Below are 25,798 nucleotides of genomic sequence, written 5' to 3' on the forward strand. Positions count from 1 at the left end.
TGCAACAAGAGAACAGGATTCCCATCAGTAGAGAACTGAGCATCATTGGATATTTAAATGATTAAATAGTGTTTATCTACTTCCTGCTAATACATGCTTGTAGGGATATTTCATGTATTTTAATCTGGGGTTTTCTGGAACTCTTACAATTAGTAACCAGATAAATTGTCTAAAAAAGTTAAGTCTGGTCCTCTGGACATTCCAAAAACAAAACAAAGCAAAACAAAAAAAAAATGTAGAAACGTTTCGTCTTTCATCCGAAGGAGTGTGGAATGGTGTGTGCTTTAGTTGTCTTCTGGGCAGCTGTGGCTGAGGGGTTAGAGCAGTTGTCCACCGGCGCAAGAGTTGTGGGTTCGATTCCACCAGCAGTCACATGCCGAAATGTCTGTGGGCAAGACACCGAACCCCTCACTGCCTCTGATGTGTGTCCCATTGGTGTATGAATGAGATGAAGCACTGATTATTCTTTGTACAGAAATAGTAGTGTGCTGTATGAATGGGTAAATGAAGGCACATCTTCTGATTTAAAACACTTTGAGTATCTTGACATGATAGAAAAGCGCCATATAAGTACAGCCCATTTACCATTTACCATTCTGTGCTTGGAGGCGACCCTTTTGGCATAAATTGATACTAAAGCCAAAGACCTGGTTTTGGAGCATCTATAAAATGTATTCACCCCTGATGTATAATCATATATATATATATATATATATATGTTTGTGCGATGTTCAATGTTTTATGTTATGAGTGCTTAGTGTATATTTAGTTGATGTTTTTCTTAGTTCATATCTTAGATGTTATTACTGTTTTTCTTATACATTTTATTGTTGGATGTAACTGGGACCCTGTGTACATAATTTCACTCCACCACATGTACCACATGAGGTGCGAATGACAATAAAGAAACTCTGACTCTGATATATATATATATATATATATATATACCTGGATTATTGAGCATGAACTTTGATGTGTGTAATAGAATTAAAAAGCAGACGGTTTAGTGTTCTCCAGGAAATTAACTAGTTTAGAGCAGCAAGTTGATTTATTTTCTGTGTTTCTGAAATAACAATACAAACATCTATTAATTAACTTTTTACTATAGGCAAGACAAACATATCATGATAACTAAGGTGGCAAATGGCTATATTCAATAATAAAGCTATAAAAAGGGTTGTAAGCTCAATCATCCATCAAGCAACATAAAGCAATATAAAGTATATTATACATATTATATAAAGTAAACAAACATCTCACATGAGGCACACAGAGAGCATGACTTGGCGTATTAGCTTTAACAGCACACTACCATGACTATGCATTAACATGATGTTAACATCCAGATTAAATGATATAACATCAATAGGCTCACCTTCTGTTATCTACACACATCAGTAAACCAGGAAACTAACAACAGATGCTCAAAAAACAAAACTATGTCCGTGTTGGGAGAGAAAAAGACTTTACTGCATGCAGCAGTGAACTTGACACAGAATGGTGCGTCAGAACAGCTGCAAAACTGTAGGAATCATGAAACTCAGAAAGAAAACAAGCTACAGTCAAAGAGAACTTAGCTCAGCAAGCAAACTAACCACATATAAACAATGTGGGCTTTCTGACAAGAATCATATAAAAATCATTACAAAAAAATCAATTCCACTTAGGGGGGCCCTCTAGTGGTCCAGGGGCCCTAAGCAGCCGCTTATGATGCTTTTGCCTCCGGCTGGACTTGAATCAGTGTTCTGAAGCTGTACCGGTTAAGTAAAGAACAAACACTAAAATATTTTGTCGGCTTGACGCTGAATTTTTTTTACCAATGAGCCTGAAAGTTAAACTTCACTAAAACTAACTTTTTATTCATTTCTCAGTTGTAAACTGAGCTCTTACTTAAAAAAATAAATAAAAAGTTTAGCAAAAGTGTAACCTTGTGAAGAGGTGAAAAGGAGCATATGGATAATAACTGTTTATTGGAGGGCTGTGTGACAAACATGAGTCCATTATGAGATGCAGAGATGATCAGAAGCAGATGTTTTATAACTTGTTTGTGCAGAAAACACACACCTGTGTGTTTTTCTAGGCAGCCATTAAGACATGAGGTAGATACTGTATTGCTTTGATCATACAGTGTTTTATTGTTATTGCAGGAGACATGGCAGGTGTTTCATTGTGTCCGCTGCTCAATATTTGTCTCAACCAGTGATTGCAGCCTGGTTTATGATGGGCTCCTTTGACATAACTGTCTATCTGTGTTTAATTTCTAAGCTACTTTTAAACTAAGTGTAATTTTCCAGCACAATATATATAAATATCTAAGATGCCATCTGTTTGTTGTCATACAGGTGATAAAATATAAAAAGTCAGGTAGAATTCGAACATAAAAGATATTTTGATTAAAAAAAGAAAAAAAATTAAATTATTTAAACAATAGTTAGATTTTTGGTTTGTTCATTCGATTGATTTGTTGCATTTTATTCCATGAAGCAATACACACAACGACTTATTGCTGAAGCTTTAGTTTAGTCCCAAACACATTCAGCTACATCAAGGCCATGTTTGTTAGACCAAGCACTTAAGACTTTTAAAAATTAATTTTTATAACAGAGAAACTGCTGCAAGTGTGTAAAACACACATTTCAAGTCTGAATACTCTAAAATTCCTGAGAGGCCAAATTGAATGTCTTTTTTTCACCCACTTTTCAGTAATATTCACGTTTTAATGATACAGTTGTCGTCATCAATAAAACTAACATTCCTAGAAGAAATGCAAATCACTTGCTGCCTTGAATGTCAACGTTTAAGCATAGACCTCCTTCAATTTGTTAGCTATCCCCACACCAAATTATAGCTCAGTATCTGTAAAATACAAAGTTTGTTTTCTCAGTCATCCAGGTATATAACAACAAAAAAGGTTGAATCATGTCATCTGGACTTCGTTTTTTTGTTAAAAAGAAACGTTTCGCCCCTCATCCAAGAGGCTTCGTCAGTCTGAGGCCTAGCCATCTGTTATTACCCAGAAGCCACCCTGACTCTTGTGTTTCAAGCCTGCCTCAGATACCCCTGAAGTCTGGCCTTTTCACTAATGGTTTCAAAAACACAAAGTTTGTTATCTCAGTCATCCAGGTATATAACAACAAAAAAGGTTGAATCATGTCATCTGGACTTCGTTTTTTTGTTAAAAAGAAACGTTTCGCCCCTCATCCAAGAGGCTTCGTCAGTCTGAGGCCTAGCCATCTGGTATTACCCAGAAGCCACCCTGACTCTTGTGTTTCAAGCCTGCCTCAGATACCCCTGAAGTCTGGCCTTTTCACTAATGGTTTCAAAAACACAAAGTTTGTTTTCTCAGTCATCCAGGTATATAACAACAAAAAAGGTTGAATCATGTCTGAATCAGTCTGACGAAGCCTCTTGGATGAGGGGTGAAACGTTTCTTTTTAACAAAAAAACGAAGTCCAGATGACATGATTCAACCTTTTTTGTTATCTGTAAAATAGACTGCGTTATTACCATTTGTGTTTTTGATAAGGTGGACAAGCTGTGGCAGCCATTTTGAGTCTGACTCCAAAAGTTAACCAGTTGTAAATGTACATCCAAATATTCCTTCCTGAGACTTTCATTAAAATCAGTCTTCTGGTTGATCAGATATTAGCTACAGAGTGCGCTCTCAAGACATCATTACCTGCAGCGTCCCCTCAATGTGGACTGAACTAGCCTAAAGGGCCTTCTCCTACTCTGCTCCTGTATCCTGGAACATCTTGTAAAAAGATCTGAAGCTCTCCACTTTGACCTCTATAATAAGAGATTTTAAACAATTAAGTTCAATGCGAAAATCAATGCAGATATGCTCCTGTTTTAGTAGACTCGTTCCATAATGTAGCTTGTTTTTATTTAGTTTTATAACACTACTTTTATTTACTTTTAGTTTTATATGATTTTTATGACTGTTTATTGTTGTCTGTACCTCATCTGTTGTTTTTTTGTCTGAAACAGGTCTCTCTTGTAAACGAGACTAACGTGTATAATTAAGGTTGAATGAATAGTTTGCTAACAGACAGAAGGACATGAATATACACACACATGCAGACACAGGTAATTACGTAATCATCTACCTTTCATGGTGCTAAAATTTACAATCCCTTTGTTCTAAAGAGGTTTTTTTGTTTAAAGACAGTGGATGATGATTAATCGGTTGATGAAAACATCATGAATGTCTTTAACGTATTAAAGCAGCGTTACCTGTGTTTGATGACGAGATACGCCCAGTTCTTTTGTAATAAATCTAGTAAAAGTTGAAGTTTTAAAAAGTAACAATTTGCAGTTTGACCTGGGCCACAGTAGAAACTCATACTGTGTTTGACTGTGGGGGTTGGGGGGGTGGGGGTGAAAAGTGCCTGGATGCAGTTTTGATTCTTCACACTGAAGAAGTTTATAAATCTTTGCCAATTTTGGTTAAATAGAGACAATCTATGACTTTTAAATCAGGTGTTTGATGTCTAAACAACTTTCACTTTTAGCTTGATTTAGGCCTTTTTCATGTTCTTTTCAGCCCATATTCTAACACTGTACAAATCAAAACCAGTAAATAGTTCCTGATCTGTTTAATAAAAACCTTTTGTTGTATAATAACCATCATTCTTCCTGTCCAGTTCTGGCAAAATAATCTTGGCTTTAACGGCCGTCTCGTCATCGTTGTAACACAGTCTAAGGTAGGCCCGGGTCCCAGCTGCTATCTCAGCTAGCATCTGCTGAGTGTGAATATTTATTAAGCTGTCCAGATAATCAAGAGCTCAGCAGTGTTGGTGCTGCTGCCCCAAGGGCTCACGAGCCAATTCAACACGAGGTTCAGTTATTGAGCATCAAACAGTTAAAGGGTTTAAAAACGTGTCTTGTGTGTGTTTATTACGTTCCTGCCTGATCGACGCAGTTTAAAAATATTTAATAAGAGCACATCTTACTGCGGGATTCTAGTTTATAATTACAATCACTTTTCCCACGCTTGTTGGACGCTGACTGAAAAAAGACACGAGATGGGAAATCACAAACTGGCAATCACAAACTGGCAATCACAAACTGGCAATCCCAGACAACGTAACGATAATATAGTGAAGCCTAAATTCTTCTGGAAATGGTTGTCACCAAGTTTCATCAAAGTCATAATGGGAGCTGGCAGAGATCAGAAATATTAGCTCTGGGTCTCTTGGGGCCCATGGGGCTTTCTGATCCTGCAGGCCTGGATGGTATGAAGATGTTAAACATCCCCAAAGTCCTGCTCCGCTGAACCAAGTAATTTCCTGCCAGTTGGGGGCTTATAGAGCAGCACTGCTCCCTGGGAAGATTGCTTTCAGTGCCACAACACCCACAAATCACTATTTTCATGGCTTGACTTCCCCTACTGAGCTGGAGACTTTTTGCCTCTGTGGTATATTTACAGAGAGGGTTAATTTCCAGCTCTCTTTTGCCTGATGCTGTTAATAAAACTGAGACAGACCTCCGACAGGACAGGAAAAGACTCTATTTTGGGGGGACAAGAATGGGACCAGATGGTCAAATGCCCACAATTTGCTTCCCTGCAAATTAGGGTGAATGACATGAAGACAGCTGCTGGAGAACTGTGGGGGATTAAGTGAATACTGGAAGTTAGAATGTTGTTGTTTTTTTTATTTAAACCACCATATGAAAACCATTTAACCCCAACTTTATAGGTTATATTACAGTATGTACTGCTCTTGCAAACTTTCTTTGTTTTCTTTAGCACAACAACAGCTCCTTAGGTATCATAAACCATTGTTGGATAATTAATTTGAAGTGTTTAAGTGAACATACCGCAAAGAGCAAGTATGATATCCTCTTACCTATCCAGTGGTCTTTTTGTTTTTTCCACTTACCGCTTCCCCAGCATGTGGCGGTGCACTTGGCGGTATAAGAGATCCTCCAGGTGAGATTTCAGCCAAAGCACCCTGAATAATTAACCACGTGGTGGGCGAGCCTGCTCAGGTTTCCCCGTTGATTCAGATATACTACCACATGTATACAAACAGCACACGAGTACACGCACACAAACTATTCCACACACAAACAAACTATAGCAAGGCTCTTGGCTATGCAGCTTTGTGGAGGTTATCTCATACTGTTATCGTTGCTGTTCGGGCTTCTTGTTCCCTCCCACGATCTGCTGTATAATCAAATGCACCTTCAACTTAATACCCCCGACTGGCACATGGTGCTGTGTTGGTGCTATGTTGGCTAGATGTCCTGCACCAGGGTAAAATTTCACACTATTGTATCACACTATGCAGAGTATGTTTATCCTTAAGTGGATCGTGGAATTGCATAGCTCCCTTTGTATGAGCAACATCAATTTACTGATGATTTAAATCTGTATCTTTCATGTGCTGGACTTTTTTTTTTTTAGCTTTATGCCACCAAGCACAGGAACAGGCTTGTTTGTCAGTTTAAGTGCATAGCTCCACAAGTTTATGTAGTACTTTTGTGCTGATTTATATTTATGTTCAAAAAATGTGTATTAATGTGTAAGTGCATGAGTCAGGGAAGTGGTGGCGCAGAGATTAGAGAAGGTGGGCCTGTGATCGGAAGGTTGCTGGTTCGACACTGCAGACCAACAACATCAAAATGCGGGTGGGAAAGGTGAAACACCCACACCTGCCTCCACCCTCATTTGCCCCACTCTGGGCCCTTGAGCAAGGCCCTTAACCCCCTGCTCCCCTGGGCACCATAGATGGCAGCACTCTGCTCCACACAGAGGGCTGTGGTAGCTCATTCGGTAAATCATTCCCAAGCATCGTGATGGTGGTGCTGAATAATGAAAGTGAGTGTAACACGGGAACTTCATACATTTACACCATAAATATGTCATGTTTAAAAGACTAATTTTATTCCAATACCACATCATGTGAATGTTTTTAGATCAGTGGCCCTCAAACTGTGGTCCCTGGATGCCTAGGGGTCCCCGAGCCAGTGCTTGGGGGTCAGCAAAAAATTAAATAAAATAAAAAAATATATATATATACTGTATATATTCAATTCAATTCAATTCAAAAATACTTTATTAATCCCAAAGGGAAATTATTTGTTGTTGTAACTTGTTGTCCTCATTTCATTAAGAGATGTTATAGATACTGATGGCTGTAGGCAGGAAGGATCTCTTGTAAAGGTCCATCCCACAGTGGATCCTAAGAAATTGGCTGCAGATGCCGTCCGATCCATCCACCCAGACTCAGCTGGCCTCTCGGTTCGCCCGGGCTGGACCGCCTAAATGCTGGGCAGAACTCCTCCCAGAGCGATGACCACTCCTCCCAGCAGTCTGCTGAGCTCCTCGTTGCTGCGGACAGCCAGCTGTAGGTGCTGAGGGACGATCCCGTCCTTCCGCTGTCATGAGCCATGTTTCCTGCTAGTTCCAGGGTCTCAGTGGTCAGACACTTGAGCACAGCTGGCAGGTAGATGAGAATGCGTCCACAGAACATCCTTTCAACTCATTTGAGATTTGGGGCTGTAGTTGAGATATTATTTGAGCTATATATTTATTTATTTATTTATTTTTCCAAGCACGTAAATGTTTAACAACCCGTTAGAATACAACAAAAATGCAAGAAATCACATCTATTTTATTCAAAATTTTCTGACCTCCCGCCCCCCGCCGCCCCCCCTTGCTATTTGCATTCCATCATGGATCAGTTTATAAATTAAACCCTTTTACTTGGTATGATTACTGCTGTTGTGGTTCTGTTCAGGTTTATGTAAAGACTTTTCTGTAATAATATGAAGAAGTGTCAGTACATTTATTATGTTCATTAAGTGAAAAGGTAAAGTTTTAAAGTGGTTTTTGATGCTGTTAATTTTCTCAAAACTGTAATTTTTGGAAGTTGAAATTAAAAAATTTGTTAATTAAGTGTGTCTTGAATGAAAAGTAGCCCATGTTTAAAAGTATAAAAATTGTATTAACACTATTAAAGAACAGTTCTTAAGTATTTATGTTACACATATATTTCCATTTCATTAGAGACAAACTGAATAAAATTATTTAATAAACATGAGGGTTATGAGGAGGACCCTGAAACTTTCTCCCCTGTAAGGGTGAACCCACAAACTTTGAAAATCCCTGATCTAGATGACAGAATAGTGAACGCATATAATAGTGAAGACTGAAATGAAATTAGCATATAGGCCAGCTCGTTTTTGGCTGTCATACAGGAAGCCTAAAGGTTCCTAAAAGCACCAAAATTAATATCAGTGTCTCCTTGATATTTTTTAATCATTATCATTTAAAAACAAAAAAGAAACATAAAATACTCTGGTTTTAAGCCTGCCCTCCTTCCTGCCAACTTCCTGATTTGCCGAAGGCAGCCATGTTGCCCACCCCCACTCCCGGGCTGCAACAGAGGGATGTCAGGCATCCGACCTGCTGCTGTGACACCTGATCCTGTTTGGCATTGCCTTAGTGCTGTTCATGGAAGTTGGTACAAGTGTAATGTGACAGCTCAGTCCTTTCACATGGTATTAGTCTGATGTTGTATCTACTCAGTTACAACTCTTTTCTCTTGCAGTAACAGAAGGATAAACCACATCCACCTTCATAGGTTTTGTTGAGCTCGATCATTTTGCAGTTTCAGAGATGTTGGTGGCTGCTAACGTTTCACACAAAGTTTCATGTGTTTGTTGCAGAGCAGATGGTGTCAGTGATTTCTGATCTTGTTCATGACTTTGATTCAAAACAGAGCATGCAATAAAGCAAACAACTAAAAGTTTTATAAAGCCTGCTCAGTTTTAAAGCCTTCCAGTTCTGGATTTACGACGTGCAAACACTGTTTTTCACATTTTAAACCAACTCAGACAAATTACAAGCAGAGCTCCACTGACTGATCAGCAAGTGACTGGAGTTTTAATGTTCTCACCTGGATCAGTAGTGAACACTGCCTGCTTTGAATGTGGACATTTAGACATTTAATTAGACTTATCATTAAGACTGTAAATAATCACCATCAGTCAGGCTTGAACATATTAAATCATTGTAGGCAAGAACATCCATCCATCCATTATCTTTATCCGCTTTTTCCTTTTTGGGTCGCAGGGGTCACTGGTGTCCATATCCAGCAGTCACTGTGCAAGGGGCGGGGGACACCCTGGACAGGTCTCCAGTCCATCACAGGGACACATAGAGACAAACGAGACAAACAACCATTCACTCTCACTCACACCTAGAGACAATTTAGAGTTATCAATCAGTCTAACATGCATGTTTTTTTTGTCTGTGGGAGGAAACTGGAGTACCCGGAAAAAACCCACACATGCACGGAGAGAACATGCAAACTCCACCCAGAAAGTTCCCTGTCTGGGATTTGATCCAGTGACCTTCTCTCTGAGAGGCGACAGCTCATATCCAACAGTGGTCATTTTGTCCCACAGGTCAACATTTTGTTCCTGGGTACGAAATTGTTACTACTTTGCATCCCTAGATGTAAACAGCCATCTGCTTCCATACAACCCTGCATGCACTTATGCACATATCATCATAAGAACCATGAGATTCTGCACAGGATTACACTGCACTTTATTTTGTATTTAACATTAATATATACCATAATTGTAATGTACTTTTCTCCTCTTTTTTTTTCATCGTGACTGACCCATCATGCACTCATGGCCACAGAGGCACAACCTCCACATAACACTGCACAGGACCCAGCTGTGTTTTAAATCATAGACTACATTAGACACATCATTAAAAACGTTTTTTATTAAAATGATACTGCCCTGAACCAGACATTTTCAAAAGTTCACTCTTTTCTTTAAAATTACATGTACATATGACGTATGTGCCAGGTCAACTCTTGACAGTGCAGGTTTATTGAAGTGGAGAAAACCGCAACATTGCCTGCTTATGATTTGAGACAAACAAAATTATTATTTTACAGTTTTAAAAACTAATTTAAAAAGAACTGATGGTGTTTTATTCTTCTTCTTTTGTTTTGAGATCTGGGATTATTCAAAAATCATCTAGGAATGAATGTCTAGGCTCACCCATACTAAAATGATCCATCCATCCATTATCTTCTGCTTGTTCTGAAGTGGAGTCGTGGTGGCAGCAGTTTGAGCAGGGAGGTCCAGACGTCTCTTTCCACAGCCACCTCTTACAGCTCTTTTTGGAGGTTTCCAAGGTGTTCCCGGGCCAACCGAGAGACATAGTCTCTCCAGCATGTCCTGGGTTTTCCCTGGGTTCTCCTCCCAGTCGGACATGCCCGAAGCACCTCAATTGGCTCCTCTCAATGTGGAGGAGCAGCTAAAATGATAAAATGATAATAATAAAAATAATAAACTAGTACAATGCTGGTCCCTGTGATGAACTGGAGACCTGTCCAGGGTGTACACCGCCTCTCGCACAGTGATAGCTGGATATGGGCAGCAATGACCCACGTGACACAAAAAGGAAGAAACGAGTAAAAGATAATGGATGGATGATGGATAGATTGGGTAAAAATATTCTTATCTTTATTTTGAAAGTAGGGGGGAGTGGTGGCGCAGAGGTTAGAGAGGTGGGCTTGTGATCCGAAGATCGCCGGTTCACGCCCCGGCCCCGACAACATCAAAAGTGTGGGTGGGGTAGGTGAAACACCCACACTTGCCCCCACCCTCATTCACCCCACTCTGGGCCCATGAGCAAGGCCCTTAACCCCCACCATGTGCTCCCTAAACAGGTCTCTCTTGAAAATGAGTTCTCGTGGCTCAATGAGACTAACCTGGATAAATAAAGGCTAAATGAAAAAAAAAATAATAATAATAATAATAATAATAATCAAAAGGTTAAAGTGGCTCAAATATGTTTCCTCATGTTTCCCTTTTCTCATCTGTTACAGCAATGTTCTCTTACGTCTGCAGGCTCGGATTGCTAATTAACTTAAATGTTGACCAGTTGCTGTCTTGATATCTAAAGATTATCAGCTATCAACAAACCCACATCAATAAACCAATTCAATTCAGTTTATTTATATAGCGCCAAGTCACAACAGAAATCATCTCAGGGCACTGAACAGAAACGTTCATATATACAGTATAAATAATAATTTAACACATTTTATCTGAGGAGCAGGTTGCTTTGAGTTGAACTCCATCACAGAACTCTCATCTTGAACAAGCATGAAGGTGACAGTGGAAAGGAAAAACACCCTCATGAGGAAGAAACCTTTAGCAGAACCAGGCTCAGGTTCTGAAGCCATCTGCTTCAACCGGCTGGGTTTGGTAGGAACAGATACACAATGGCAGGTCAAGAATCAAGTTAAGATAGAAATAATATCAAATGAAAACTATTCAATTTTAGCAATTCATTAAAGGAAATAAGGTCAATTTTCCCTCTAGTAGTCTAAGCTTAAGGCAGCATAAGAAGCCAACTCTATAGGATTTATCAAAAAGGAAAGTCTTAATCCCAGTCTTAAAACTGGACAATGTGTCAGTCTTAGAGACAAACTGGAAGTTGATTCGACAAGAAGAAGAGCCTGATAACTGAAAGATCTTTCTCCCATTCTGCACTTGGAAACCCTAGGGATCACGAGTAAACCTGCAGTCTGAGAACAATGTGCTCTGTTAGGAAAATATGGAATAAGATCTGTAATGTACAAAGTAAGATGGAGCTAGGTTGTTGAGAGCTTTGTAGGTTAGAAGTAAGATGTTGAATTCAGTTCCGGACTTGACAGATGACCACATAAATCTTGCACATGACAGAATTTTTGCCACTCATGTTGTCACATAAGAGTGTCATATCTTTATCTTGCTGTGTAAGATTGAGACTCTGATAGAATATATTGTGACCATTGTCTACTTTTTTTAAGTAATGGGGAAAAAACACTTGTACCTTTGATAACTTGAGTCCCTGTATTTCCAGTTCTAAAACAAGGATTACAACACAACCACTACTAAAGTTTTTATACTCTGATTTCTTGTGCGGTGATAAATTTGAATACCTGCATCATCGTGGATAACTTTGCTCTGAATTCAGACATGCTGTCACCCTGACAAGATGACAGAGCCTCGTGTTTTACACCTGGTGCGCAAACAACCATTGGCTGAATGTTGTGATGGGTGGGAGAGCCTCTGGGCTTCCACCACCTGCTCCCTTTCTCACATTCTGTCACACCTAAGGGGGACAGATCTCATCCGGTCCACAACCCAATTACTCCACGACACATTTAACTGCCATCAAATGCTGCACAGCAGGGGTGCAAGGGAGCCACGGAGAGCCAGGCTGTTGCCATGGCCGCTGTCATTCAGCAGATTTCCTAGGATGGAAAAAGATATGGAGAGCTTTGTGATTGGTTGTTGTGGTATTTCGACCAACAGAGGCGCAGCCAATAACAAAAACAATCACAGATACTGTTGTTATGTAACTGAGCCATTAGAATATGCACATTTGTGGATACTGGCTGGTCCTGCTGGTTCTGTTGGGATCATGTCAAGAAAAAGTGTTTGGAGACAAATTGTAGCTTCTCTCTATGAATTGCATATCAGAAGAAAAAAAATCAATTAATACCATGTGGTTCCTCATATGATCTGTGAAACTACAGTGTAAGTGAAGGGGAGATGCTTAGAACAACATCCTGTTTATTTTGTTTGTGGGAGAGAATTCTGTCGTGAACTTTGGAGTTAAATAAAGAAAAAGATGATTATCGATGAAGGTGCTGAATGTTCATTGTTATCCTGAGCATAAAGTAGAAAACCCGAACTGCAGGAAGAAGCTGAAAGAAAAAATAGACAGGCAGACGAGCATCACATATGACACACAGACGTGTTTCACATCAGTAACAATCTGATCTGCCAAACGCGTTTGATAAAATACTTTTCACTGCTAAAACCATGTTCTCTGTCAAAGCAACAATCTAAAATAAGCATTAATGTGCAATGCAGCACGAAGGCAGTGAGCAGCGGAGAGAAAAATATGAACGCATAAATGTCTGCACAGGAATGTGAAGAGGAGTTGGACCTGTCCAGGCTGTCCCCTGCCTCTAATGTGATTGTTAGTTAAATGACCCCAAAGTGGCAGACTGAAGAGGCTCAGACACAGATTACAAAACAAGTTTTTATTTACAGTGAAAGGATCAGGAGTTTGGCTGTGGAAGGAAGCGGGAGACCAGGTGAGTATGATGTTTGATTTTCAGGTTTAGTAGATGATTGTTTGTAAGATGGAGGAGAATGACTCACTGTGGCAACTCCTGAAGAGGGAAAAGCTGAAAGAAGAAGAAGTAGATGGTTGTTTGTATAAGTATTCTTAAGGTAGTTTGTTTTGCAGGTCATGCTGAGGGAGATACAAGGTCCTAGTTTGTCCGATGGTGAGGAAGGTGGAATCCAGAAAGGTGAGTAAAGCGGTTGAGGGTGGTTGGATTGTGGAGTCCAGAGTTGGACTCATGCTGAGTCTTGGTGTTCAGGTTTATAGTCCAGACGAAGTCACTGGAGGCCAGGAGGAAGGTGAGGAGACACGGCAGAGCAGAGCTGGACAGACGGGCAAAAATATCAAGAGGCTAGTCAAAAGTTTCACAAGTTCAGATTTCAGGCTGTCGCTCAATTACCCAAGGCAATTAATTAATGCTCCAGCGTTGGTTGAACATCTGGCAGGGGTTTAAGTAGTGCAGAGGTGATGGTAGGAAATCAGATGTGAGCGTGGTTGATTGGTTGATTGACAGCTGCGAGAGAAGGTGGTTATGGCAGAAAAACTAGGACTCCCTCCGTCTTTAACACAGTGACTGCTGGATATATGGGCACCAGTGACCCTTGTGACCCGAAAAGGACAAAGCAGGTAAAGATAATGGGTGGAGCCCTAAATTCCCACAAATTACCACATTTTCTTTTAAGTGCAACTCCAGTTTTTGATTCTGGGAATTGTTTCAATCCAAGTAATGCTAGAGTTACAAGATTTGGCACCAAGAGCTTAATGGATTACACAGTGTGTTCAAAAATAGTTTAAAGCCAATTTAAGAGAGTTAAATTTGAGGGTAATCATCATCAGGCATCTTAATCTGCTCATCTGAGAATAAACAGAGGAAAACCTGGCACCTGGACCAACGATGTGGAACAAATGTCTCCCAACACAGAATGCTACGCTGTGAATGTTGCAGTAAAGTCACGTTTATGTTGCTTTACGATGATCATATACCATGATGCATGTTAGTGTCTTGCAGTGTGTAATTTTAGTGTTGCCATGGCGATGTGTGCACGACAAACATGCTTGTCAGCTTGGACAAGTGAAGCCAAGAGTCCTAAAACGTATCACCACTTACACGAATGGAAAGCTCAACTAACTAAGGCCTGTCTGAGATAATATATAAGTTTTAATTGTTATCAGACCCAGTTTTTTTTTTTTTTTAACTAAGCAAGGCTCTACATGCACATGCCAAAAAGCAAAAACAAACAGAAACTGAACATTTGGCTGCAGAAAAGAAATGGAAAAATCATTTGCCCAGAAATGTTTTGGCTACAGAAAACGATGATGGTAACTGATTTTTACCATTTTGAAATGGCCAGTTTTGTTGACGATATAAATGCTGTAACGAGACACACCTGCTGGGTTCTTTTGGAGGTTGTTGCACAGCTCAACAAACGATTTGTGTACAACATTTGCTGTGTTACAGGGGCATACCTGAACAACCATCCCCTTCCTGCCTAATTTGTAAGCAGAGATGCTGCATCCTGAGCTTTAAGCAGCACAAGACAGCTGTAATTTCTTTGAATAAATCTAAATAAACCAAATACACTATAGATGTGATGTTTCCGTCATACTTCACAACTCTATGAAAGTAGGAGCATGCACGTCTGTGGCAGTGACGACAGGGACAGGGCCTGGCTGACACTGATTTCCTCCAAGTTGTTTCCTCTGACTCACTGTCTCGAGCCACGAGAATAAAACAGTTGTTAAAGGGATAGTTACGATCTTATGCACTTATTTATATAGAATTATCAACTAGTGCAATTAGCATGAGAAATCTGGGGCAGTTTGACAGGACACGTCATCATATTTCTACAAGAATAACAAACGGTGATGTGAAGATTAAAAATGGTGTTTGCATGAATTGCTGTGGCATTGTTTTCCATGAGAGTCGGTTTAAGTTGGCAGCAATCCGCTTTATTCTCCGCTCTGTACAGACTAGCTGATAGCTCAGAGGTCTGCAGCTGGAGCCACTTGTGGCTCCTTGTAACACTCACTCAATTTAATCTGACAATATGAATGGATATTGTAGCATTTTTCTCCAGATTTGTGAAGTTTATTCATGAAATCTCTCCAGCAAACATGTCAGGTTGGCTTTGACTTCAGTTTATGAAATGATATTTGTTCATGTCTCCATTAATATAAGAGTCTGTGTGTACAGCTTTCCATCATTTTAGTATCATATTGGGCTAATTATAACTTATGATTTCACTACAAATTGTTTAAAATACAACACAGTTTACAGTCATTCTAATAAATTGGACCAGATTAGTCTGTTTCCTGTTTTACTTATACAATTTTCTGATGACTGATTTTTTTTTTGCCAAATCAACTAGAAAATAGCCCAACAAACGTTTATCAAATTTCTATAAAAACAGGAAGTAGTTTCGTACATCTATTGAACATTTTTATAAACTTTAAAAAAAAAAAACTGTAATAGTAACATAAAACATTGCATTAAAAATAAATGAATAAAGACCTGGCTGTAAAAACAGCAGTCAATTGACCAGTTTAATTAGATAAATAGTGGCCGTTTTTATTAAAACATTTATGCTTGAATAAACAACAAACTGGTTTTATATTGTTCACTATTTTTGAGACACCAAGATGCAACTCGATGCTTTTTTAAGTGGGTTACTTATTTTTGTTTTTATTTTTTACAGTAAAACAAGTAGTTCTGTAGAAACTAAAGTAAGTTCATGCAGAATAATGTTAATTATTTTTAATGTCCTCGTACAGAACTGTAATGCAACTTTTTATTTATTTTTTTGACTAATGCTTAAAAATAACTTAATCACCACAGTGCAGAACAAATTAACACATTTGTGCAGTATATAAAAACACCAGACTTCATAAATCGTTTAACTTTAGTTTAAGGGTCAGGTAATTTTCTGGTTCTTTGCTCATTATAATTATTAGGAGATGTGCTTTAAATGGCTCTTCCAGATGTGAAGGCTGCAGACCCCTGTGTTCGTTTGTCAGTCAGTCAGAATTAAACTATTTCTCTAAAGTGAGCTTGTTCAAACAGCTTTCTACAACAGGTGAAATATTACCTGTTCGTAACCTTTCCACTGAACCCCACTTCAAAAGATCTGAACGTTCCCTTTAATGCGTATGTTCATCAAAGACACACACAAGCCTGCACTTGAATGTCCCTCTAAAGAAAATAATCATTAAGTTGTGAGTAATAAAAGCTCCCAGCTCTCCTTCGCCTATCAGCAGACCTCTTTGGGCATCAAAGCGGTGGAAACTCGGTGCCATTCAATCATCGTAAAGTGCTGCAGGGTAGCGGCGCAGCACAACGCTGCAGCCAGATACCAGGCCCAAACTAATGCAGAACGGAACCAGCCTGGGCCTTTTAACCATCAGCTGCAGATACTGTAAAAGGGGGGGGCTGGAGGGGAGACTAATAAGGACCAGAGGTCTGTAGGCTACGTGATGCTGGCCAGAGGGACCAGATGACCGAGGACTGATCTGGAAGGAGGATGGAGCGACGGGGAAGTGGTGGGGGGGGGGGGGCTTCATTAGGGAGCTGCTCCGCTTCTAATCATAGAATAACCCTCCTTTTATCTACCTTCAGTTCCAAACTCGCAAGAATTCAAACTAAAAAGAGAGGAACTGGAGCGGCGGAGTTCACTCACGAGCAACATCTGCAAACCATCTACTTGGAATGGGACTCAAAATAAGGGGAGCTCGCCAAAACGAGGAGGATTAATTGGATTATTTCAAGGAGTAGTTGTTTGCTGTAGTCATTTCGTGGAGCATGATTTATATTGTGCAAGAAGGGCATGACTGCAGCGTATCATTCCCTAAAGTAAACCCTCGTCCTGTTTGCCAGAGATATGTATAAAGTGTACTGTTACTTTCTTTTCAACGAGTGAAGTTTGGCGTCAAATCTGGACCCTGGCTGCAAATCCAAAGAAATATCAACATTTCTGCAGCTGAAGAAAGGGGAAAGACTTCTTTACTGTGCAGGGTTACGTCCGTTCATCGGTATTAGCAAAAAAAAAGAGAGAGCACAGATGATTAACCCAAAGAAAGCTACAATAAATGTACACTCTGATCTATCGGAGTAGAAAACACCAGATGCGATGAGTGAACCGACTCATTCGGATAATTCGCTTTGACATTTTCATTGCTGAGCAGTGAGTAGATCCAAAACAGATCTTAAACTGATTAAACAGGCCCGGGGAGAGAGAGAGCAGGGAGAGCATTACTTAAGAAAACAGAGGCCGAGAGCGACGGGGGTGGGAGTTGAGGAGGTCCGGCTTATAGACACAGAGAAGCTGGGACACTTTTGATTCACTCCAAACTGGCCCAGTCGTGTGTGCCGAAATAACCGTCCCTTTGTTTGTTTATTCAAACTTTGGCACGAGCTTTTATCTAGCTTGCTGCGAAGTCCTCTGGGGGCTTTACCTCAACCCGTCCTAAAACCCGAGCCCTGATTAGCAGGAAGCAAGAGATCGTGGGTCAGTGGAGCCTGTCGTCCAAAATCACTTGTTATTTTCTGTAAGCTTTGGGTCACCACATCAGCAGCTGGGGGCATGATTGCAGCGAGTAACTGACAAGCCCTTCAGGGAAAACCTGCCTGTCAGACCAGTGTTTTTAATCAAATAAAGGAGCACCCCCACACTCTCATCGCCACACCTTGGACTGCGTTTCTTGGCCTTGACACGACAGGAAAATTAGACTGTGAGTGAAATGCAGTTATTACTCTGTGTGTGGAATGGCAGCATGAAAAAATGAACCGTCGCTCCAGCAGGTCGGCTGTTAAACATAATAATTCAGACGCAGGCTGCTGGTTTGACAACCCGCCTGCCACTTTGAAGCACCTTAACAGTTCTGTTTGTTGCAAAGCAAAGGGCTCAGTCATCGCCCGTGACCAGTGTTCATCAAAAACCAAGCCTGGTTTGTTCAAGTCTGCAACAAAGCCGCAAAACTGTGCACAGCATGCCTCATTAATTTTCACTTGTGCCGACTAATTCACTTATAAGGCTGCATAAATATCCCAGAGGCTGAACAGAGAAGATTACACAGACGGTCCAGACATCGCTGATCTGGCTAATTATATAATCATCACTCGGTGGGGAAAGTAGACATCAGTCAGGAGGTAAAAGATGAATCAAGAACGGTCTGGAAATACTTTGTGATCATTGCTCTTCATGTATTTTATTCTTCTAAGATACAGGTGCTGTCCTCACCTGTAGACCCCTTGAACTTGGAGCTTACATCGGCACTGGTCACCATTTTTGATTTTCATTGTGGTCGAGTGTGTCAGTAAGTGCTCAGAAACAATAGATAGAAAGAGTGGTACCACATTAAAGAGCTCTCTGTGAAACTACAGCAGTTCCACATTGTGGGAGCTGGGGGACTGCTCCACACCTATTTGCGTTGCAAATCATCCCATGACATTATTGCAACCAGTTCCCACACAGTGGCTTTAAATCACACTGTGATGAAAAATGGTGGGTTTATGGCTGAGATGATAAGTGACAAACGCAGTCTGTCTCTTGGCTCTGGGTGGCCTCACCCTGACCTCCTGGTGGCTCACTGGGACAGGGCAGATTCAGCAATTGTGGGAACGACGTGTCAAATGGTTTACGATTGTTGCGGAACAAAAAAATCTGGACTGTGATACCCAAAGAAAGATTTATCAGCACAGAAATCTTTACATTATTGGCATAAAATGGAACCACAATATTTAACAAACTTTGATTATAATTAAACTTATTCTCATTCGTCCTATTCCTTCAAAATGCTTGTAAAGGTTCATACACTGTAAATAAAAGGTGACTGTAAATACCCACGTGGACACCTTTACTTTTATGCATGTCTATTCTTGGGTTTAAGTTGTAAAATTAATCATCAATATCAGTTTTTAAGAGGTAAAAGTGATTATACAGCCCAAAAAAATTATTTTGAGGTACAGGTCAACAGATTATTTAGGCTGATTGCTGCTATTATTTTTAATAAGAATACAAAGTTCATCTGTCGGCAGCAAAGTCTTCATCTTTGTCTTTATTTGTTTATTTGTCAGGGACCATGTACAGAGAAAAAACATTAAAACTCAAATTGAAGTTATACAAAACTTTTCATCTACTTACACTAAATATTATTTCATATGACGTTACATATGAAAAGGTGCCATGGCTCTGATCAGAGTATCATTTGTTTTATTAACTACTTCTTATGGCAGAAGAGCTTTTATAGGCACAACACTGACAGAGCCGTCCAAAAAAAATGACCAAAATAATACTCATTTTTAAAGAAACTGTCATATTCATGATGAAAATGGAAAGTTTTTCTTTTTAAAATCTAGAAGGGGGCTAAAAAAATGTTTAGCCTTGTGCTATTGCTGCTATTAACCATCACGCACTTATCTGTGAGTATTTACCGATCTCTTTGATCCCTGTGGTTGTTTATTTATTGTTTACATAATGGAATGAACTAACTGTCATAGTTATGAGCCAAAAACAAACAAAAAAATGTTTTCACATTAACCATGTGGTGGCTCGGTGGTCAGCGCTGCAATCTCATAATCCTGAGGCTGCAGGTTCAAGCCCAGGTTGCATCACCAGGAGTGTCATAGTAAAAATTTTTTAAAAAATCAGTTGCCAAATGTGTCTTGTGAGTGTGGCAACCCCTAGAGAAGGAAGCAGTCGAATGAAAAACGACAACATCGACCTGATTTCTAAAAAGTGGCGCTGGAATCAACCATTGAAAAACTCATATTGGCCTCTAATCTGTGTCACAATTTGAGATTATTATAAACACGTAATGGAGCACAATCAGCTTCATAAGGTGTAATAATGGACCACTTTTAATATTTAGGCGTTTTCAGAGTTTATTAGGGAGATAATTGGAGTTGTTCAGTCAATACCAGGTTGGTTTTCTTCTGTCAATACCCATCAGCTCATTTAAACGTCTTCATGTGATTTGCTCCTTGATTCTTCTGAAAAAGCAGCACAAATAAAAGGTGTTGCGTTTGACAACTCAGCTTTAGCAGAACCAAAAGTACCGATGCGTTGTTTGGTTGGATTGCATTAGGCCACCTTTGTGTTTCGTGTAAAGCTTGCACAATAGACTTCATGCTAACAGTCATGCCCTCGGGCAGGACTCGGCACACAACTCTGGGAGGCATTTTAATTAGGAACACATTGTCTTTTACAAAAACTGTGCATTTCAGGGAGTTTTTCTGACATTATCTAGAAACAAAACAAGAGAACATTATTTCCAAAAGTGGTAAACAATTCAAGCTGGATTTGAAAAAAAAAAAAAAAAACATGACTTATTGGACTTCTTTTTTGTCTTTGTCTCAACAAAACTGACGGTTTAAGATGCATCACAATAAAGCAAAGTATTTTACTGAAACAGATTCAGCGACGGTACAGTAATGACTATTAATATAATCAAACCCCAAATGAGAACTAAACCCATGTTGTTTTTTTTACCAGTCAGCACAACTCAAGCACAACACAGCACAAAGCATCTTTTCCATTCAATTGCACCCAGTGGCACTCCAGAGTCTGCCGCTGTCAGCAATCAGGCAGACTTCTCAGCTAACTGGTCAACACTTTTGTTGTTGTTGTTATTATGGGAGATGCATCTTGATACTTGTCCACTGAAAACTCCAAAAAGAGACGTATTACTCCTTTGAATGACCAGAGTCTATGATAAAAGGATGCCAGCTGTTTTCCATGTTTGACTGAAACAGGAAGTGCTTGATGGACCGCTTTAATTCTACTAAACCTAAACATGCTTGGATGATATGGAGCACGAGTTCTGCTACGGCACATTATACGCCCATCAACAGACCATTATACAGCAATCGCTAGCAATAGCCAAGAAAAGCAAAGACCTTGTATAACATTTGAACTTGAAGTTGAAGCTGGGATAATGAAAAAGAGTATGTGACACTCCTAGTGATGATGCATGAGTATGAACTTGAAGTTTTGTTCAATTATGAGCAGATCTGAAGTTATGGGGGGACAAGAGAAAATTTATGACGTTTGGATGGAGAGATCGATGGACTGAGACTCTACCATAATACCACCTTCGATGGGCGTATCAAACTACAAACAGAAGATTTTTAGAATAAACAACCTTTTAAAATGATGATTTAGGATCAAAGACATCACACGGTGAAGTGTTTCACATATTGTTTTGTCCTGTTCAGTCTTAGTGTATGCAGCGGTCCACAGTCATCGTTGGTCAGGGTCTGCCATTTTTTATTCACCAGGCATGGATCTGCGGTGCTTGTTTACATGGTTTTGTTGATTCCAGTGTGATTTTCTGAGGTTTCTGGTGTATTTTTTTCTTGTTTATCTTAGTCGACATATGTCCTCAGTTGTCTCTTCTTCTAGCTCAAGATACACCTGGTCAAGTTCAAGAATTTTCATTATCCCCAAGCGGCAATTTGTTTCACAGTCAGTAGTCACACAAAACATCCATACTAGACAAGACATTCAGATATTAAAGTAACAGTACAAAAATCATCAATGTTCATTGAGAAGCCTGATCACTACAGAGATAAATGAGTTTTTCAGTCTGTTCGTCCCATGGGCGTCAGAAGCATTTGTAACGTGGGGGGGACACTAGTGTGTGTGTGTGTATGTGTGTGCACGCACCAGTGTGCAAAAAATTGTACACTACTTAACAAAAAAGCAACTTTTCATCTAGATTTCCTTACTTTAATTCAATTTTTAAAGCATGTTTCTCACCAAGTTTGTGTAAATTCAGCTGTTTTAAAGACATTTGAACTTCAACACAGAGCGTCAGATCGGCACTATTTGTGCTTATAGAGAAATAAAAAGCATCACCACTGGACTTTTTTACTTGTGTTCAACACTACTCATCTACATGATTTTTCTCACGAAACTTGAGGACAATAAGGTGTGGGGTTTTAAAGACATTTCAACTTTAATGCACCTGAACACACCACGTCTCTTACACCTGCAGCGTCTAACAGCGTCACAGTTGCTGCTAAGCTAACATGCTACAGACGTAGCGCTCCTCTCAAGCATCCACCTAACCATGTATATATGTTTATGTTATAAAACTACATTTGATATCTTTTGCACTGTTTTGCACTACAAGAAAGAAGCCTAATACTTGATTTGTTTAGTATGCAAAAACTCTCTGGACCTAGTAGTGGAATTTTCTTAATTCAAAATAAATGATGGCAAAAGGACAACCTATGCTTTTTTTTAATTCCAATTGCAAGTTTTATACCAAAAACATATCGCGATATATTGTTATTGCCACCCTTCACAATACATATCGTGATATGAATGTTATGCCATATTGCACGTCCCTACTGATAATCTCTTCTTTCATAGCCATAAAAAATGCATGAGCATCTTGGAAAAGAATGGGTATTTTTCTGCATTTCTGCATTAATATTCCATAGCAAAAGGTTTAGGACTTGTTGTTGATAACAGTTTTGATGTGTTTTTACTCTATCATCATAAAGTGCATGTCATTTGTTTATTTCAAAACAAATCAGCTACATATTTATGTAAGGTATTAAATAAATAGGTAAATAAATTATTACTTCAGTCTTTTTGTTCAAATTTATCAGCTACAAAATGTTCTACATATGGCAGAGGATTAGGGCCACATATATATATATATATATATGAAATCTGACTTTAATCTAATAATTCTGAAAGACAGTGTTGATCCAGAAGTTAAAAAACAAGTTAAAAAACAACAAAAATGGAGCTCCATTAAACAATCTTAGAGCTGTTCAAAATGTCTTGTTCATGAGGTTCTGGAACCAGTTTGGCTTTGATTATTAGAAACTGTCCACACGGCTCTGCTTTAATTACAAAACAGAATGTGTTTTAAAATGTACTGCGGCCTGTCAAAACACTTGTGTCTCAGGGATTCTCTAAAAAAGCGGAGTCTTGACTCAAGATGGAAGATAAGAAGTGTTTTTAACTTTCCTCTCAGTTTGCATTTGTTAAGTTGCAGCATGTCAACTAGATGCCCCAAATATAAAATGCATTCACTTTGTTCAGTGTTTCTCAAGCAGAAAGAAGTGGGTTGAAGAAAAACATGAACCCATTTGAAAGTCATTTAGCAGTGCAGTGGAGGAGGAAGTCACTTGGGGATTTCTAAATGTCAGACTTATCCAAAGTATTGCTGAGATACCAGCGTTTCTCAGGATCTGGATACAAGGCCCATGTTTCAACTGAGATACTAACATTTAATGCCCTCTGTAACACAGACCAGTCACATCCCTGAGGCACACCTTCAGATAAACCTCTCACTGCTGCGGCTGTTTGAGACGAGAAGCGTTCCAGTAGGTTTGACGTGTGTTTATCATGTTTTACTGTCCTGTTTTTGTACAAAATATTGTTTCTGCTTTGGTTTGGGTCCACTTGTCCAACCAGTGTAAGAAGATGCAACAATCCAACAACGCTTTAATAAAGAGCTGAGCGCATCGAGTCAAAGAAGGATCTTACGAGCATGGAATAAAGTGATGTTCCCTTCAGTGATGAGCCAAATAAAAGCTCTCTACAAAACATGTGTTAAACTTTTGGAAAAACGGAGAAGTGAATTGGTGGTAAGGTGCCTTGATGTTCTTAGACAAGTTTACTTTTTTTAAGTGTTTCAGGTTTACACATTTTAGACATATGTGCAGTTTTTAGTAAAATCATCCAACAAACTAAATACATTCTAATTTTTAGTAAACCGGATGTTAAGTTATAGAAACAGGATGGTGTCGCTAATGTGCCAAAGACTCCCAACGGATTTAAAGGTGCTGAGACTGACAGGAGAGAGTATTTTACAGGCAGGAGGGGATTAAGAAAAAAATAGCACATGGCTCTAGAAGCTGTATGATTTATTTAATTATTCGTCTACCAGAAGCAGCAAGCCAGCACCCACAGACATGTTTTCATTAGTTCACCTCCCAGAAAGCTTTGATTTGTTTTTCTGTTTGTACAGCGACAGTCCAGTAGGAATATAACTTATCTGTGAAAGTTTTAGCAAATATTAGTCTTGTCTTGGCTTTTTTTTTTTTTTTTTTTTTTTTTTGTGGTGTACTCCATTTTTTTCCCACAATCAACACAAACCATGTCACATTTCTCTGAACGCCCGGTCTTTACAGTTTCATGACTGGGAAGCTTCTTGATAACATTTTGAACTGTTGACACATGAATTTCACCAACGCTGCCTAATGCTTTGTAGCTGTAGGGGTAGTTGTTATTTGATTTTTTTAAAAAAGGCATTTCTCTCATTCTTAATTAATTCTCTGTTTTTACAGCAATAATAAAAATAAATTAAAAAACATGAAAAATAAGCCTGTTATAATGCACTAGTTATACACTGGCTAATTCTGGTCTTGTCAACAACCAAAACCAAAACCAAAAGCATCTTATTTTAGTTTTTTAAATAATTATTGTTAAATGTCATATTTGTCACATGCCTTTTTTTTTTTTTACTAAGGAAAAACCTTTTTTGTCATTGTGTAACAAAAGACAATTACTCTTGTGATAGCCTCAAGGTATACAAAAGTAAAATACATATGAAAACCCTACAAGAATAAAAACCAGGACACGAGCATTAGAACTAAAATTGTAAAAACACAATATAAAAACAAAGTTGTCTGATATAACTAATTTTATTTAAGCATTGCGATTGTTCCAAATTGCTTGTTTGCATTTGGTACAAGAACTCAGAGGTTACAATAACTCTGACCAGGGTTGTGAAACATGATATCTTGGCTTGCTTTTACTGGTTTCTTCTCCAACAACAGCTTGTGGAGAAAGAGAAAACGTTCAGAAGCCGCAGATTGGCCTGATTCAGCTGCAGACACCTGAGACTCTGCAGAGGCCAACTGCTATAACTTCAGAGCATGAGCTAACATAGATCCCTGACTCACCTTGTTGACACAATATGGCCACAGTATAGTTTTGTGGTTTTTGGACCCTGGTATACTTTCGGTAAAGTAAGCTTTGTTTCCAACTTATTTTCTAAAAGTAAATATAGAATTAAATCTGGTAAAAGTCACAGCTGTAGTCATTGGCAGACACTTATTTATGTGTATGTACATGTACATATGCACATGTAGATGTGTACATTATCTATACATATATCAATTAATCATGTACGTAGTATTTGTGTATTCTGCTTCTTTTTTGATTATTTCATGTCTTTTTTTCTGCATAATTAGAATATGCTACTGGATGCCTCAAATTTCACCCTGGATTATTAAAGTATCTATCTATCCATCCATCCATCCATCCATCCATCCATCCATCCATCCATCCATCCATCTATCCATCTATCTATCCATCCATCCATCCATCCATCCATCCATCCATCCATCCATCCATCCATCTATCCATCTATCTATCTATCCATCTATCTATCTATCTATCTATCTATCTATCTATCTATCTATCTATCTATCTATCTATCCATCCATCCATCCATCCATCCATCCATCCATCCATCCATCCATCTATCCATCTATCCATCTATCTATCCATCCATCCATCCATCCATCTATCCATCCATCCATCCATCCATCTATCTATCCATCTATCTATCTATCTATCTATCTATCTATCTATCTATCTATCTATC

Source organism: Nematolebias whitei, chromosome 12, assembly GCF_014905685.2.
Source record: "Nematolebias whitei isolate Nwh7 chromosome 12, NemWhi1, whole genome shotgun sequence".
NCBI classification, from domain to species: Eukaryota; Metazoa; Chordata; class Actinopteri; order Cyprinodontiformes; family Rivulidae; genus Nematolebias; species Nematolebias whitei.